We start from the raw sequence: 6,397 nt of genomic DNA, 5'->3' as shown, positions 1-6,397 counted from the left end.
ATTAGACCGTCTTCTTTTTCTTTCTTTATTCTTGTACTTGGGCTTTGAAAGCAATACACTTCTTTTGTTCAATCGATTTTCTGCTTCTTTGTTATTTGCTGCGAACTTTGAAAATACAGCATAGAGACGAACTTACATTCAGTTATCTCGAGTATATTTTTAACTTGCAAACAAGAAATCTTGAAACTAAGCAGCTTTAAATAATAGATTAAATAAGATATCGTCAGCTCGAACCGTATGCTCAATAGGTCATGATCATGGAATCAAATCCAAGCTAACGCGCGGTAGCTCGATAGCCGTTAAATTAATTCATATTTCGCCGTCAAGTTATACGCCCAGATAGATCATAATTTGATCCCAACTTACGTACCATGACCTTTAAAGGCTTTAGTGAGGTTAAGATGAACACTCAGGTGGGTCGCAATCCATGAGCTTTGTCAAGATATGAGGAACCCAGCTGGTGAACCATGACTCGTAATTTTTTTTTTTTTTTTTTTAGGGGTGGTGACTCATTTTAGCGCCAAAACATGACACTGCGGTCAAGATGAATGGGCTCCATTTTGCCAACAACAACCTAGGGCGAAGTCTAAGATGAATGCTCAGATAAGTTGCAAACCATGGCACGTTGGCCAAGTTGAATGGGCCTCAGCTCACAAACCATAGCCTTCTAACCCCCAAATTATTCTCTGACTCTTATTTTTATCAACTGGAGCGTGGGTGTAAAAGGATTTATCAGAGATGAAAGACATATTAATATACTTCAAACGAAATTTGCCGCTTAGTTTAATCAAAGCAGTATTTGAAGAAGGCGAAATGTAAAAAAAGTATAAGAAAGAGAAGAATGTTTGCTTATCGAAAATAAGGTCTTAGATGCTCTACGTTCCAAGCTCGTGGGAGAGCTGCTCCATCCATGTCGGCCAGGTGGTATGCTCCGTTATCGAGGTTTTTCTTTACAATGAAGGGACCTTCCCAGCTTGGGCCTAAAGTTCCTTCACTGCTCTTACGAGTTCCAGGAAGAACCAGTCGCAGCATAAGGTCGCTGGTTTTGTAGCATCGGACTTGAACCCTCTGATTGTAATACCTCACCACGCGTTGTTGGTAGGTCGTGACTCTCAAGCGAGCTATTTCCCTCGCTTCTTCAAGCAAATTGAGATTCACAGCCAATAGCTGGTCATTGCTCTCTTGGTCGAAAGTGGCCCCATTACTTCATTTCTCGCTGGGATCATCGCCTCAGATCCATATACCATAGAAAATGGGGTTTCTCCTGTAGTTGTAGCGAGTTGTAGTTCGGTATGCCCAAAGCACGATTTGTAGTTCGTCTACCCTAATCTCCTTTGCTGGCTTCCAGCCTTGTTTTCAATATCTGCTTGATTATTTTGTTGATAGCTTCAACCTGGTCGTTAGCTTGTGGGTGGTCTACAGCCGTGAAACTCTTTCTAATTCCTAATGACTCACAAAATTAGACGAACTGCTTGCTGGTAAACTGGGTTCCATTATCGGTAACTATTTGTTGAGGGACTCCGAACCTGCAGATGATGTTGTTCTATACAAAATTTTCTATCTTCGCGGTAGATATCTATGTGAGCTTCTTCGCCTCTGCCCACTTGGTGAAGTAATCTACAACCATAATAGCATGTTTACACCCGCCGCGAGCTGTTGGGAGTGGCCCGATCAGGTTGACGCCCCATATGGCGAAAGGCCAAGGGATGCTCATTTGTTGAAGATAGGCGATGGGAGCTCGTGGCACTTTCGCGAACCTTTGGCATGCGTCGTATTTCCTCACCAGGTCCATAGTGTCTTGCTTCATGGTTGGCTAGTAAAAACCCTAGCGAAATGCCTTCTGAACCAAGGATACTCCCCCAGCATGATTGCTATAGTGGCCGGCATAGATTTTAGTGAGAACCACTTAGTAATCAAGCTCGTCGATGCATCTAAGTAGCGGGGCTGAGAATCCTCGCTTATACAGCACATCATCGCAAATACAATATCTGGCCGCCCGGGCTAGAGTACGCCGTGCTTCCAGCTTGTCACTCGACAACTTTCCTTCTTGCAAATAGTCAACGATTGGCTTCATCCATGAACCTGGCCTTAGCTCTATTGTCAAAGTCTCAATTTTCCCCTCCATACTCGGTGCTACTAGGAACTCTATGAGGATGCTCCCCAATGAGTCCGCATCTCCAACTGACGCCAGACGAGCTAGGGACTTGATTCACTTCACACTCCTCGAAGAGATGAAAAATCTCTCGAACTTTCAGGAGGTACGCTGCCATCTTCGAGCCCTTTGCCTGATATTCCCCTTGTACCTGATAGCCCACGAGCTGGGAATCACTAAAAATCTTCAATCGCTTTACCTTGACTTCCTTTGCCAAGCGCAGACCAGCTAGAAGTGCTTCGTACTCCGCTTCGTTGTTGGTCGCCCTGAAACTGAACCTTAGTGCGTAGGGAATCTTGTGTCCTTCCGAGCTTATTAAGAGTACGCCAGCTCTGGACTCGTGCTCACTAGAAGAGCCATCAACGAACAATTCCCAGATTGGGGAGAGCGAGGGGGCGGGCTCTTCCACTGGTCCTTTGAATTTCGCGATGAAGTCTGCTAGTATTTGTCCCTTTATGGCCGTCCTTGGCTTGTACTCTATGTTGAATTGGTCGAGCTCAATAGCCCACTTGAGCAGGCGGCCGGATGAGTAAGACTTCTGTAAAATTTACTTTAGCGGATGTTTGGTCAGGATGCCAATCTAATGAGCTTGGAAATAAGGGCGTAGTTTCCTGGATGTGACCACTAGGGAAAAGGCAAGCTTCTCCATGGGAGAGTATCTTGTTTCGGCATCGAGGAGTCTGTGGCTTACATAGTATACCTGGTATTGCACCCGGTCTTTTTCTCATACTAGTGCGCCGCTGACTGCGTATTCAGATACTCCAAGGTAGATAACCAATTCCTCCTCTTCCTTCGGCTTTGACATGAGGGGAGCCTGTCCCATATATTCCTTCAACTGTTGGAAAGCGTTTTCGCACTCCTCTGTCCATACGAAGCTTTTTGCTTGCTTCAAAACATTAAAGAATGGGATAGACTTATCAAACAATTTGGAGATGAATCTGCTGAGGGCGGCGACCTGCCCGTTAAGGCTTTGTACTTCCTTAGTCTTGGTGGGTGACCACATGTCCAGAAGAGCTCGAATTTTCTCGAGATTGGCCTCGATCCCCCTTTCGTTTACCATGAACCCCAAAAACTTTTCAGAAGCCACGACGAATGAGTATTTGAGTGGATTTAACTTCATCTGGTACTTCCTCAGAACCTGGAATGCTTTTGCTAGGTCACTAACGTGGTTAGCGACCTGTCTAGACTTCATCAGCATGTCATCAACGTATACCTCCATGGTTTTTTCGATTAGATCTCCGAACATCATGTTGACTAGTCGTTGGTACGTCGCTCCTGCATTCCTTAGTCCAAAGGGCATTACCCTGTAGTAGTATAATCCCCGATCCGTCATAAATGAGGTATGTTCTTCCTCGTCGAGGTTCATAGGGATCTGATTGTACCCTGAATAGGCATCCATGAAATTCAGAAGTTGGTGGCCAGCTGTTGCATCTACGAGCTGGTTAATTCTTGGTAGAGGGAAACTGTCTTTTGGGCAGTCTTTGTTCAGGTCCGTGAAGTCGATGCAAGTCCTTGATAAGGGTCAATATTTCCTATATCCTAATGAATTATATCCCTATTTTGGCTTTATATTTATGCTTAAAGTAAATAATTATTCGTATTACATATTATTTCAGGATAAAACAAGGAAGTTGGCTTCTACAATTAATTAGGGGCATAATCGAAGACATTGGATTACCCATTTTAAAATTGCTCAAATTCAAAGGCCAATTATGGAGGCTAAAGGATATTTCAAGTGCACTTGGCCCAACTATCAAATGGAATCCAACCAAGGGCCCAAGATCAACCAAAGGCCCAAGACCAATCAAAAGCCCAATTTGTAGAAAACTTTTCTTTGTTTTGTAATTTTTTAAGTGATTTACCACCTAAAGTCTTTTGTATTCTTATGAGAAGTCCACCACACAAAGTCTTTTGTATTTTTTGTCTTTTACCTAATTTTCTTCCATTAGTTAGGTGAATGTTTTGTTGAATAATTGTGTGGCTTGTATTGCATCTTGTGAGCTATAAATAGCTCACTTTGGTGCATTTGTGAGGGGTGGTTATTACTTGAATCAAAGTTTAGTTTTGTTCTTAGAGTTTCCCTTAAAGAATTGCTCTTATTCTCTCTCTTGTTTTCTCTTGTAATCTTACTTCCTTTCTTTCTTCTTTTAAATTCTTATGTTATTTATTGTTACTTTATTATCCACCGCCTAAATGGCCGGTTAATTTCTGCCTTTAAATTTCTGCAATTTTAATTCTTGTCTTTCAATTATCCACCGCCTAAATGGCCGGTTAGTTTCTGCTATTTCAATTCTTATCATTTAAATTCTGTTATTTAAATTATGCAATTTAAATTCTTATTAATTAACTTTTAAATGGAAATGAGTAGCTAAACCTAATCTTGGGTTAAGGCAAGGACAGTGTCCAATGCCAATGATTCCTAAAGAAAGTTGCACTTAAAATGAGTATCATTAATTTAAATTTCAGTATGAGTGAGTTTTAATTATTGGGAAATCACTAGGTTTGGTGGAGCGTAAGCCTAACTTAGAGCTTTCATGTCACGCATGAGAGTTACTAGAACTGGAAACGCTATCATACCCAAACCCGGATGATTAATTTAGTTGTTTTGTATATTAATTGTAATTAGATTTATAGTAGTTGCTTAAATTAGAATCCCGCATATCATGTATGGGGATTGTTTAAACTAGAACTATCATCATCTCTAATTGCATTTAGTAACAAACCCTCATATCTGAAATTAAATTAATGTTACTAACCTTGTTTACTAAAATTTGGGAATCAATGGGTTGGTGCTGAAATTATCTTAACTCAAGTGCTATCCAATTTAATATCCTCACATTAAGCATTTATTTTAACTTCTACCTTGCTTTATTTTCTAATATTTGTTATAAAAAAAATTCATAAAACAAAATTTTGTTACCAATTCATCTAAATGCGTGTGCGTGTGTGTGACATTCTTTTGCTTTTGCCATAAATAAATCTCTCAGTGGACGATCTGGACTCATCCAGAAAATATAAATTTAAATTTAGAATACAACTACACTCGTACATTGACGAGTATAAACCTCTCACCTAAATAAAAAATATATATATAAAATTTTTATTGTGTTTTGTTTTGTGTTTTAATTACAGGGTGATAGTGCAGTCAGTCCTCCACTTTCCATTCTTTTTTTTACCAGAACTAGGTTCGCCACCCAGGTCGGGTAATGGGCCTCCTTGATAAATCTACTGGCCAAGAGCTTGTCTACCTCCTCCTTCGGGGCTGCATACCGCTCAGCTGTTATTGGCCTTCTTTTCTGACGAACCGGCTTATGGTTGGGATTGACATTGAGCCGGTGCTGCATTATCCTTGGGTCTATTCCCACCATATTTTCGTGGTTCCATGCGAACACATCCAGATTTGCTTTAAGGAAATCAATCAATTGGGATTTTACCTTGAGGGAGAAACCTTTGCCCATCTGGAGGCGCCTTGTAGCATCGTGACTACTGACTACAACATCTTCCAATTCGTCTACCGGGCTGGCAGCTCGGTCGCAATCCACGTCACGTAGATCCAAGTCGTGACTGACTCCCCGACTACTAATGATTTGAGGTTCCCCTCCAGAGACCATATTCACATTTTTTTCCTTTGATCCCTATTCTTAGTGCCTCCTCATAGCACCGTCTTGCTGAATACTGCTCGCCCCTCAGACATCCGATCCCACTGGGGGTTGGGAACGTGATGGCTAGAGCCTTGGTTGAGACAACTAGGTCTAGGTCGTTCATGACAGGTCTTCCCATGATGACATTGTACGCGGAGGGACTATCAATGATAAGGAAATCTGCCATTGTTGTGGCCTGATTCCCCGACCGTCAGTGGGAGCTTTCTACGGCCCCTCGGGATTATTGCATCGCCAGTGAACCCATATAACGGCTCTGGAGAGGCTATCAACTAGTCTGGCCCTAGCCCCATTTGGTCAAAAAACCTCCTATACATGACGTTCACCGAGCTATCTGTGTCTACTATGACCCTCCGCACCTCCATATTACCAATCCGAGCTCGAACCACAAGGGCATTGTTGTATGGCCAGTGCACGTCTTTGGAATCATTCTTGGTGAAAGAGATGTCATCTGAAGCCATTTTGGATTTCTTGGAGGGTCTCTCGTGGGTGCCATCCCCGACGAGCAGAAGGTGGCTGGCTTCCCGAACGTACCGCTCGTGCGATCTGTTAGAAATTCTTGCAATGTGAGGCCTTCCATGAATAG

This window comes from Diospyros lotus, chromosome 12 (assembly GCF_014633365.1).
Source record: "Diospyros lotus cultivar Yz01 chromosome 12, ASM1463336v1, whole genome shotgun sequence".
Lineage (NCBI taxonomy): Eukaryota > Viridiplantae > Streptophyta > Magnoliopsida > Ericales > Ebenaceae > Diospyros > Diospyros lotus.
Note: the sequence above shows the minus strand (reverse complement) of the source record.